Here is a 12,808-nt window from a genome sequence, read left to right on the forward strand (position 1 = left end):
CTGTACTCACCTGCGTGGGGAGATGGTGAACATATCTAGCACAGAGTTAATTCAAATAGAATGATTCACTGTGGTAATAATGAATGTGTGGGTTAATTAAAATCAGTAATGGATTTGGGGATTTTTAGTGAATCTGCGCTAATTATTGGTGCACCGGGGAGGAACTGTTTTTACATTTCATTTTTTTCTGCTCATTACACTCTGCCCTAAACTTCGAGGCTACGTTCACACTGCAGGCTGAAGTGACTCAAATCCGATCTTTTCGCCCATATGTGACCTGTATCCGATCTTTTATTGACAATATGAACGACACAGATCCGATTTTTTTCAAATCCGACCCAGGCCGTTTGGATATGTGGTCCTAATTCCGATTCCTATCCGCTCTTTTCATATGCGACTTCAGTCTGAACCGCCAGGTCGCATTCATCCGACTTACACGTCATCAACAAGCCACAAACGTCACTATTCTGCGCTGAAGTAGGCGGCGGGTCTCTCAAAAAAAGTTACAACAATATGGCGCATAATCACGGGCGCAGATAGAGGGTGGGACTCGTCCCACCCAGATTTAAATTCACCTCGTTCGGTACCCCCTACTTATAGGGAGGAAAAAACATCTATGCTGTCTTTCTTTGCATAAGGCAAACCTCACGGAAAAATCAAAAGACTAATTACCATTCGGTTTATTGAGGTGCACAGCAGTGTATACATATTGCAACAACTCACATAAAACAAAACAAAGACTGATATTCGGTTGGTTGAGCTGCGCAGACTGCACAGGTTGCGAGCTCGAGCTTGGTTGCTATGGTAACCCACAACAAGTTTGACAGGGATATCGGGGTTGGGGTTGGTTTGCTGGCAGCTTTGTCCCCTCCAGTTTTTTGTCCCCCCCAGTTCAAAAAACGTATCTGCGCCCCTGCGCATGACATCAATGCGTGGGACGCTTCGGGCTGTGAAGGTTCTGAATCTTCTCAATGGAAGGACGCAGAGCTTAGGGAGCTGATTTCCATTTGGGGGGATACAGCTATTCAAGCTAGATTGGATGGGTCATACCGCAACCAGGCGGTTTTACTTCCGTAAACACTGGCCATGCTCACTGCGTGTGACGTCGTCGTATCCTGCAATGCGCATGCGGAACACTTTTAGGTCGCTTTTCGTTCATACTGAGGATCACCTACAAGTCGCATATATTTGTTAATGTGAACGACCTCACAAAAAAATCGGATTTCACAAAAAAATCGGAATTGAGCATTAAGCCTTGCAGTGTGAACGTAGCGCTAGACTCTCTTCTGCTTCTCACACCTTTTTCTGCTTATTCCGTCTTTCCTTATAGCTCGTCCTTGCCTAACCATCCTTTTTCTCTTTTTTCCATGTTTTTTTCCTTCCTCATCCCTTTATTACGAGATAATGTTAGCTAGAATGTGATGATCAGATTTGATGGAAGTTTGTCACGGCTGCTGCTGTACCTGCTCTGACTCTGACCTTTACCCCTGACTGTACGCACCTACATGAGCGTCACAGCATTTCACCATGTACTGCTCCGTGTTTATTGCTGTTCATGGCAGCAGGCACTATTTGATGTTTTAGGTGCATTGCCTTGTAGTCCTTGTTTGATTGTGTTGTAGGGTGTCACATTTCTCATTTTAGGCTTCAAAAGCGCAGCCAGTGATGCCCATTATGTGGATTTACTGCACCTTTTGGTTAATCATGCATTGAATTGGACTTAACAGCAGTCTGAGACCCCGTCCACACGTAGCCGGGTATCTGCTAAATCGAAGATATTTTTCTACGTTTTGGCCTGTCATCCACATGAAAACACATCAAAAACGAATATTTAAAAAAACTCCGGGCAAAGTGAAGATTTTTGAAAACTCCGTGTATGCCTTTTCGTGTAGACAGAGATCACCGGAGTTTTGCGTTTTAGAACGTCACAATCTGCGCCAAAAAAATGACAACAAATCTGCCCTGACGTCAAACGTGCGACCTTTGTTTACTGCAGAAGCCAGATTAAGCATGGACAATGAGTAATGGATCGCAGTAGTGCCTTGAAAGCGTTAATTATTGTGCAGGTGCTATTTACATGTTTAATTTTATAAGCCCAACTACTGCTCCAAAAACAGGGTCAATATGTCCACATATTTGCTTTGACAAGATTCCCAATCAACGTTTTCTTGCGTCTTTTGAAGTTTATACTCAAATTGTGTTTAGAAGCAATTCTGTCTCCGAGTCTGTCCAGACGAACGAGCTTGGCGCCATGTTTTATGTTTAGGCGGAAGTGACGCCAACAGAGGGCTATTCTGATGTGATTAGGGGGTAGGATTGGGGGAAATAATGCCATCTGCAGGTTTGGAATGCTTATGAATGTGATTGAAAACGCAGATGTTCGGTTACGTGTGGAAGGGATTTTTTTCGAAGACGAGGTGGTGTGGATAAAACATTTTTATAAACGGAGGGGGGGAAAATGTTCGGTTTTAAAAATACCCGGCTATGTGTGTACATGGCCTCAGTACCAGTCTATTGCCCAAAACCCTTTGCAAATATTTGTGAGGACCAGTCACTGTGGATGGGATTGTCGAGAGCAAGGCTCGGTGGATATGTATAGGTAATCGTATGGGGCCGAGTAAAATTAAGGATCAATTTCACGAGTGATTTCGAAGTTTCGCGACTCGGCCAATTTCAAAACTTCGAAATCACGAGTGAAATTAATCCTTAATTTTACGAGGAACCATACGATTACTTGTTTATAATATATAGGGCCAAATTCATACTTCGGAAGCCATTCAAGTTCACAACATTTGTCATTCACGTTTTCTGAACCAATCAGGGCGCAAGACTACCTTGCATGTTTGAGTCCGTTTCTAAAGCGTCTTTCATCATGACACGGCGACACGACATGAGGATTTTGATTTCTTAAACATGGAAAGCCAAAAATTCGTACTTTTTTTTTTTTTTTTTGGTATTTTCATTTTCGCTTGCAGCTTTCAACTGGTTTATCATTTCTTCGTCAAACATAGCGAAACTCGGCATTGCTGAGTCAGCGGAGTCAGCCATTTTGTTGACAAAATTTGCTAATTTTTGTAACCGTAACCAAGCAACGAACTAGCCAGTAGCATTTCAGAAATACGGCCCCGTGTTAAGGAAAAAAAAGCACTCCTTGATTGACCAATCAGAATTGAGTAATTTGGCCCTATGTATTATAAAGCGATATTAAAGAAGAAAGATCTACAAAAAATAGGTGCCCGATGGGTACATGTGGCTACTGCTTATAAATAAAATTTGTTTTCTGATTGCCAAAAGTATTCGCTCACCTGCCTTGACTCACGTATGAGCTTAAGTGACATCCCATTCCTAATCCATAGGGTTCAATATGACGTCGGTCCACCCTTTGCAGCTAGAACAGCTTCAACTCTTCTGGGAAGGCTGTCCACAAGGTTTAGGAGTGCGTTTATGGGAATTTTTGACCATTCTTCCAGAAGTGCATTTGTGAGGTCACACACTGATGTTGGACAAGAAGGCCTGGCTCTCAGTCTCCGCTCTAATTCATCCCAAAGGTGTTCTATCGGGTTGAGGTCAGGACTCTGTGCAGGCCAGTCAAGTTCATCCACACCAGACTCTGTCATCCATGTCTTTCTGGACCTTGCTTTGTGCACTGGTGCACAGTCATGTTGGAAGAGGAAGGGGCCAGCTCCAAACTGTAAAAACAGTCTGCATGCCTAGGTGCTTGATTTTATACACCTGTGGCCATGGAAGTGATTGGAACGCCTGATTCCGATAATTTGGATGGGTGAGCAAATACTTTTGGCAATAATCCAAAGATGAACAATTTAAAAATCACAGAAGTAAAATATACCAAGTGTCTGTCCTTTATATTATTCTACTCTTGCCTCCTTACAGTTTTCGAAACTGAAACCTCCGAACTGAGGCTGGCACACACACGCTGTCACCATGACCCAAATTCTTATTTCCTGGAAATCGCCTGATGCTACAGCTCCGTGGTCCCAGTGGTCTTGCTCAAGGGCTGAAGTGCCCTTGAGCAAGGTACTTAACCCCTAGCTGCTCCCCGGGCGCTGTAGTATGGCTGCCCACTGCTGTGGGTGTGCGCGCACGTGTGTTCACTGCTTCAGATGGGTTAAATGCAGAGGATGAATTTCACTGTGCTTACGTGTGCATGTGTGAAATAAAGTCGGCTTCTTCTTCTTTTTGACAACTTCCCGTAACAACTTGGAAGTGCGTCACATCTACATCACACATGGGACCACTGGCTAAAGAAGGCGAGGAGAAGGGGACAACCTGGAGTATATTTTAAAATAGGAACGCACTTTCCTTCTGTAATAAGCATAAACATGTCTGAAAGCGATTTCTTGAGTCTAGTCCATTTATTTTGAATGGTGAACCGAATTGTATCCACTCACCGGCCATTTTAATCAGAACACGTGTATGCGCAGTGCGCGACTGTTGTACTCATTCTTACAACACGATGACCTAGTGGCTACAGCCTCTATTGCCCCTTTTCCACCAAAGCAGTTCCAGGGCTGGTTCGGGGCCAGTGCTTAGTTTGGAACCGGGTTTTCTGTTTCCACTGAGAAAGAACTGGCTCTGGGGCCAGAAAAAAACAGTTCCAGGGTACAGGCGTGCAAACGGCGCGCTTTTCGGCGCATTCCGCTTTTTCCCCGGCATTTTGGGCGACTTGTGTAATTTGTTAATTTGTGCAGATCCGAAGAGTTTTTTTTTTTTGGGGGGGGCGTTGCTCTCCGGTAATCCACTCTGGTAGTAATGATAGACCCGAGTACTGTGCAGACCATACAACGTTTGGTTCCCCCTGGTGGATATATGGAACCATTGACAGCAGAGATAGTAAGATTGACAGTGTAGCTGCTGGCTGCTATTATAATATTCAACAGCGTTCCGTTACAAACTGCTAGCTGCTACACTGTCAGTGGATGGAACCGATGGCTGGGCAATCTGGTTGCTAAGGAACGTGACTCCCGGGCTTTTCCTCAGATAGGTGTGTTCATTTATCAACTTGCTGAATTTCATCTACTAGTGTGTATTTCTTTGGAGCCTCGGTGACTGGGAGTAAACGATCAGCATTGAAGTGGAAGTCAATTACTACGTTTACATGCACGTCCAAATCGAGCTGCTGTTGGTAATCGAGCAAAGGGTCCCAGCAGGGGTGCCAGAGAAATCCAATCCTACATGCACAAGTGAAATCGGGCTATTGTGCAAGGTGCATTGTGCACCTGAGCCACACGTGGCGCTACACGCCCCATCGTGTTGGTACACTTCCGGTTGTCGTCATGAAGAAGAGCTATAGTGTTGCCAGATACTGCTGACGTTTTCCAGCCCAAAACATGTTCAAATCCGCTAAAATGCACTTAAAACCCCCAATCTGGCAACACTAGCAGTTCCGTGTTCAAGCTGTTAGGCTTGCTCTAACAGACTATGGCTACAAACTGTCCCGCGCAGACCACTGTTTTGTAAGACAACTTATTTTGCACAATAATATTTTTCTAAAGTCCATTTTTTGCTTACAAAATTTTTTTTTTTTGCTTACAATTTAACTTATGTCTTAATAAACACACAAAAAGTTCAATTGTTTTGTTTTTGTTGACATTCTTCAGATGTTGGACATATATATATATCTCATCTCATTATCTCTAGCCGCTTTATCCTTCTACAGGGTCGCAGGCAAGCTGGAGCCTATCCCAGCTGACTACGGGCGAAAGGCGGGGTACACCCTGGACAAGTCGCCAGGTCATCACAGGGCTGACACATAGACACAGACAACCATTCACACTCACATTCACACCTACGGTCAATTTAGAGTCACCAGTTAACCTAACCTGCATGTCTTTGGACTGTGGGGGAAACCGGAGCACCCGGAGGAAACCCACGCGGACACGGGGAGAACATGCAAACTCCACACAGAAAGACCCTCGCCGACCCCGGGGCTCGAACCCAGGACCTTCTTGCTGTGAGGCGACAGCGCTAACCACTACACCACCGTGCCGCCATATATATATATATATATATATATACACACACACACACAAATACAATGACTTGTTTATGTACACAATTCACAGCTATGCAACAGCTGTACAGATGTATTTGGTGATACAGTAAGTGAGCTAAATTTTAACAGTGCAAACAATGCCACAAAAAGAAAAGATCCATGCCATTGTCATGATTCGTTGTCATGCCGACCGAGGCTGTTGTGTTTCCCGCTTGTGGTCTCGTCACTCGTCACTTCCGGAAGTAGCTCGACAACTAGCTCGATAGGGTATACATGCACAAAGTAGCTCGGCAGAAATCGCATAAACTAGGTCGTGTAGCTCGATTCCGAGAAATCAAGTTCGGTTCAGTTTCAGCCGAATTAAGGTGTATACATGGCATTTTGAACTTCGATTTCAGTCGAGCAACGGCAGAAATTCGATTCTATGTGCATGTAAACGTAGTGATTTACTCGTCTACAATCAAAGCGTAAGTGTTAAAATAGTTGTGCATATATAAATTAACTTTGTCTCTCGTAACCTAGCCTCCTTCATCTAACCATATTAGCCATGACCTATCCTTGGGGTAAAAAACGCCTGAAAAACGTAATGTTATTTGAGGAGTTGCATGATGACTGTATATGTTCTCAACGTAGTGTCTACATGGGTTAATGACTATTATTTTTTGTTCCTAGATAATATTTAAGTGCCGTAATACCGTTCTATACGTGCAAGAATTGGTCTTATTAAAGCTTGTGGCTGTCTGGCTTAGTTAAAATGCTAACCGTTAGCACCCGACTAGCTGCTATTTTAGAACATCGAGTGATCAAATGGTAATGTGTAACCTATGTGTGTGTTATGAGTTCGTGGTGCATACATCCAAGGCACTACACAAACTTCAGGAAGTGGCAAAGAAAAGGAAGAAAAAGGAGTAAAGATGGACTGACTTTGGGGTGGGGAACTGAAGATGGATTGGGAACTGAATTAATAAATAATAGTAATTAATACATTTTCTGTTTTGTTGAAACTGTTGTCTGACTGATATTGTGTGTGTGTGTGTGGTGGGGGGTCCGCGTCGCCGTGCTACCTCACTCTTTTTTGACCATGGTTGTGTTTGCATCCCTGAGGGTAGCACCAGCTCTTTGCTGGGCCAGAGGAAAGAACCGCTTGCATCAGCGGGGGGGGAGTTGTTAAGACCGACAACAATAGCAAGACCGCGAAAGGTCGTCATTTTTAAATAAGCGACGAGATATCATGGATGCAGTAAAGCAGCAGTCATCCATTATTGTTGTTGTTGTTGCTTCTTCTTCTCCGTGTTGTTGTTGCTTCGATGTTCGCGCCAAGGTTTATGCAAATGCAGCGACGTAACTGACATATACAGTGATGTAATGACGTGGCTCCCCTTAGCACCGCGAGCTATGGAAAAGCAAACTGGTTCTCAGCTGGCTCGCAAGTTGAACGAGTTGTGAACCAGCACCAGCACTGGCCCCGAACCAGCCCTGGAACTGATTTGGTCGAAAAGGGGTATATGTGAGGCAGTAGCCACAATAAAATTAGCGTTAAAGTGAATTTCATCATTTAATATAATTTGTCATCGAGCATGATGAGCGAAACAGCTCATGTGAATCAAATCCTGTAAAATAACTCATTAAAGCGAGTGTTTATAGCCTATGTATCGTCTTATTTGGAAATGCTGCATGCAGCTGATTTTGCTATGATGTATCTTTTTAAGTTTGTAAGTGTGAGCTTGTGCACGTTGTTTCTTTGGTGAAGAAATTATGAACTTTGTCAATCTGCAAGTGAAAAATGAAGCTTAACATTTCAGGGCTCGACATTAGCACTTGCCCGATGGCCCGGCGGTGTTTTTTACATCTTTCGGGCCAGTTCGGGCCACTAAATTTGGCCAAACAGTGGCCCGGGCGGGCCAGTACATTTTCGATACAAATTAACAAATTTTATTACTCATATTTTACCCAGAATTGTGAAGAAATTGTTCGTAAAATGCACCTTTTCGATACGAGGTCCGTCATCTTTGTTTTCGTCACGCTCTGCTCCGCAGCAGGAGTGTGTCATCTTCGGAGATGTTCGGCGCTGTTCGGAAGCGTCATTTTGGTCGAGCGCCATATCGAGGAGAGAAGGGCTGAGTTTACCAAAGTCTCAAATGACCATCGAGACACACTTAGTGACACCATGGCAGCAGGATGTGCACGCATTTTAGATGAGTGTGTGGAAGAGGAAAACTATTGCACTAAACTATAAACCTTAAATTGACTTTATTGCTATTTCAGTGCAGTGCACATTTTCAGAAGCAAAAACATTTTATATATTTATTTCAATTTGATTTGACTGTTTTTGAGTCCATTGCTGGTAATTTGGACTGAGTTACTGTCTTTCGTCAGTATTGTTTTCAGGTACAAAATCAAACTATAAGTTGTGATAATCTTGAAAAGGCTCTTTTTAATTTTAGGGGGCGGTCATTATTTATGGGGGGGGGGCTATGAATTTATGGGGGGGGTCATGAAAAAGTGACACTACTTGATGGGGGGGGGTCATGAAAATGTGACCCTACTTTGTATGGAGATGAGGAGATTATTGCCTCCTACAATGATGTGGCTTGGGGATATTCTGCTAAAATTTTCAGCCTCGCTGCGCTCGGCAACAACATATACCCCTAATGTCTACTTTTCTAGCCAAAAATCAATGATCATAGTGTATTATGAACTGTATGAAATGTGGTGGCCCGAATGCGGGTACCGTGCACATTCGGGCCACCACATTTTCCATTTGGGCCAGTAACTTTTCAATTCCACTGGCCCAATGGGCCACCAGTGGTAAATGCTTAATGTCTAGGCCTGCATTTTATTAATAATACTAATAGTCAATTTATAATACCTTTCTCAAAACCCAAGGTCGCTTTACAATTATAGAAAGAAAGAAAAAAAAGTCCACCAAATAAAGGTCAGGATGTCATTCCAATGGTGTAGCAGCCACAGTCCTACCAAAAGGCACACGAAAACAAGTCCCACACCACCAGCACAGCCGCCGCGCTGCCGCCGGGCAACATCACTCAGAACACCGTGTCATGGATCCACAAAGCGAGCACAGACACACCGCCACGCAGAGCGCTGGTATGTCCCAAACTGCCTGCGACGCCACCAAGCAACATCGCTCGGAACATCACGCCAAGCACTAAAGCACTGCTGCACAGAGCGCTGGACAACTACGATGTTAAAATGAGCAACGAGCTCACTGCAGTCCATAGCTGGGAGTACAGGCATCACCCAAGGTGAACCAAGGCCTAGAGGGAACCGACGCCCAAAACTGGGTCCGGAGCTACACCACAACCGGTGGACAAAACACTCAAACAAAAACAAACATCAAATTACACACACAAAAAACATCATCATTGTACTGTAACTGCTTTTCTTTATATTTAGTATATTAACATTTAAGGAATGACTGTGTTCTCTCTATCAGTGAGCCATGGTGAACACAGTCAGACTGAAATGAGGTCTTGGGGACTGTCCCAAAACGTTCACTTTTAGACCCTTGTGTGTTTTCGACACTTGTGCACCAGAGGTCTACGCTTCAATGAGGTCACCAAAGTGTGAATTTGTAAGAGAAAAGAGCCTCAGGGCTTATGGTACCATTTGGGACAGGGCCATGTAGTACAGCTTATTTGGTCTCAGTAGTGAAAACTATTCTCTAGAAAATTGTAAATGGAAAAGATGTGATTGATGTCCTCTGTGTGCTTTTTGTGTGTGTGTGTGTGTGTGTGTGTGTGTGTACTCGCGTAGAAACCATTTAACCAACCTGTGCACGTAAACCTCCCCATCTCTGCCTTTCAATTTCTCATTTACTGACTGAGAGAGTGAATGTGAGGGAGAGCCAGATGGAGAAGCAAAGGGAAGAAGGAAGATTGATGAATCCATTGCAATGAAATTTGTAGGCAAAAATTACTGTTAGGCCAAGTAGCGTTTAAGCCCAACACAGAGCCTGAATTCTGCGCGCACGCATGTTTGCACACTTTAAGTTCATGAAGGAACATGAAAACTTAATGATACCTCATGCTGCTTTGTCATAAAATATTGCTAAAGTACATCATGAAATAATTATCCTCCAGCAGATCTAGTTCATTATTAATTCAGGGCAAGATTTGATAAATGGTGCTGTGATAGCGACCTGTGTCAACAGTGTAAACAGACAAAGCGGTTTGTGTTCATGTCTGATTACTAGCACATATGAAATGTTTTATTACCATTCTCATGATTTACAGTGTATCCCTTAGGCTCTGGTACTGTAGTTCTGGTGCGCGTGTATAGGAGAGTAGTGGGTCAGGACTGTCTCCCAGTCCTGCTTCAGTGATGGTAGAGTGGTGGCTTCTGGACTCGTTGTTTATTACGATATATTGCCAAAAGTATTTGCTCACCCATCCAAATTATCAGAATCAGGTGTTCCAATCACTTCCATGACCACAGGTGTATAAAATCAAGCACCTAGGCATGCAGACTGTTTGTACAGTTTGGAGCTGGCCCCTTCCTCTTCCAACATGACTGTGCACCAGTGCACAAAGCAAGGTCCATAAAGACATGGATGACAAAGTCTGGTGTGGATGAACTTGACTGGCCTGCACAGAGTCCGGACCTCAACCCGATAGAACACCTTTGGGATGAATTAGAGCGGAGACTGAGAGCCAGGCCTTCTCGGCCAACATCAGAGTGTGACCTCACAAATGCGCTTCTGGAAGAATGGTCAAAAATTCCCATAAACACACTCCTAAACCTTGTGGACAGCCTTCCCAGAAGAGTTGAAGCTGTTCTAGCTGCAAAGGGTGGACCGACGTCATATTGAACCCTATGGATTAGGAATGGGATGTCACTTAAGCTCATATGTGAGTCAAGGCAGGTGAGCGAATACTTTTGGCAATATAGTGTGTATACAGTGGGGCAAAAAAGTATTTAGTCAGTCACCAATTGTGCACGTTCTTCCACTTAAAAAGATGAGAGAGGCCTGTAATTTTCATCATAGGTATACCTCAACTATGAGAGACAAAATGAGAAAAAAAAATCCAGAAAATCACACTGTCTGATTTTTAAAGAATTTATTTGCCAATTATGGTTGAAAATAAGTATTTGGTCAATAACAAAAGTTCATCTCAATACTTTGTTATTATACCCTTTGTTGGCAATGACAGAGGTCAAACGTTTTCTGTAAGTCTTCACAAGGTTTTCACACACTGTTGCTGGTATTTTGGCCCATTCCTCCATGCAGATCTCCTCTAGAGCAGTGATGTTTTGGGGCTGTCGCTGGGCAACACGGACTTTCAACTCCCTCCAAAGGTTTTCTATGGGGTTGAGATCTGGAGACTGGCTAGGCCACTCCAGGACCTTGAAATGCTTCTTACGAAGCTACTCCTTCGTTGCCCGGGCGGTGTGTTTGGGATCATTGTCATGCTGAAAGACCCAGCCACGTTTCATCTTCAGTGCCCTTGCTGATGGAAGGAGGTTTTCACTCAAAATCTCACGATACATGGCCCCATTCATTCTTTCCTTTAGACGGATCAGTCGTCCTGGTCCCTTTGCAGAAAAACAGCCCCAAAGCATGATGTTTCCACCCCCATGCTTCACAGTAGGTATGGTGTTCTTTGGATACAACTCAGCATTCTTTCTCCTCCAAACACGACAAGTTGAGTTTTTACCAAAAAGTTCTATTTTTGTTTCATCTGACCATATGACATTCTCCCAATCCTCTTCTGGATCATCCAAATGCTTTCTAGCAAACTTCAGACGGGCCTGGACATGTACTGGCTTAAGCAGGGGGACACGTCTGGCACTGCAGGATTTGAGTCCCTGGCGGCGTAGTGTGTTACTGATGGTAGCCTTTGTTACTTTGGTCCCAGCTCTCTGCAGGTCATTCACTAGGTCCCCCTGTGTGGTTCTGGGATTTTTGCTCACCGTTCTTGTGATCATTTTGACCCCACGGGGTGAGATCTTGCATGGAGCCCCAGATCGAGGGAGATTATCAGTGGTCTTGTATGTCTTCCATTTTCTAATAATTGCTCCCACAGTTGATTTCTTCACACCAAGCTGCTTACCTATTGCAGATTCAGTCTTCCCAGCCTGGTGCAGGTCTACAATTTTGTTTCTGGTGTCCTTTGACAGCTCTTTGGTCTTGGCCATAGTGGAGTTTGGAGTGTGACTGTTTGAGGTTGTGGACAGGTGTCTTTTATACTGATAACGAGTTCAAACAGGTGCCATTAATCCAGGTAACGAGTGGAGGACAGAGGAGCCTCTTAAAGAAGTTGTTACAGGTCTGTGAGAGCCAGAAATCTTGCTTGTTTGTAGGTGACCAAATACTTATTTTACAGAGGAATTTGCCAATTAATTCATTAAAAATCCTACAATGTGATTTCCTGGATTCTTTCCCCCCATTCTGTCTCTCATAGTTGAAGTGTACCTATGATGAAAATTACAGGCCTCTCTCATCTTTTTAAGTGGGAGAACTTGCACAATTGGTGGCTAACTAAATACTTTTTTGCCCCACTGTGTGTGTGTGTGTGTGTGTGTGTATGTATATATATATATATATATATATATATATATATATATATATATGTGTGTGTATATATATATATATGTGTGTGTGTGTGTGTGTGTGTGTATTTTTTTTTTTTTTTTGCCACTAATATAACGGTCACATTTCTCAAATCTGAATCTCCCTAATAACATCCTCTATATCAGGACCATGACCTAATGAGACTTCAGAGTTTCAATATCAAACCTGAACCTCAGGGCTCAGTCTAATTATGTACCATTCAG

The 12,808-nt window shown here is 43.5% G+C and overlaps 1 protein-coding gene across 1 annotated transcript in view; it reads left to right on the top strand.

Annotated features, from left to right (window-relative positions):
- The window catches only part of macrod1 (mono-ADP ribosylhydrolase 1), a 219,377-nt gene that overhangs the window by 51,945 nt on the left and 154,624 nt on the right, over positions 1–12,808 (top strand). The window lies entirely within an intron of this gene.

This window comes from Neoarius graeffei, chromosome 8 (genome assembly GCF_027579695.1).
Source record: "Neoarius graeffei isolate fNeoGra1 chromosome 8, fNeoGra1.pri, whole genome shotgun sequence".
NCBI classification, from domain to species: Eukaryota; Metazoa; Chordata; class Actinopteri; order Siluriformes; family Ariidae; genus Neoarius; species Neoarius graeffei.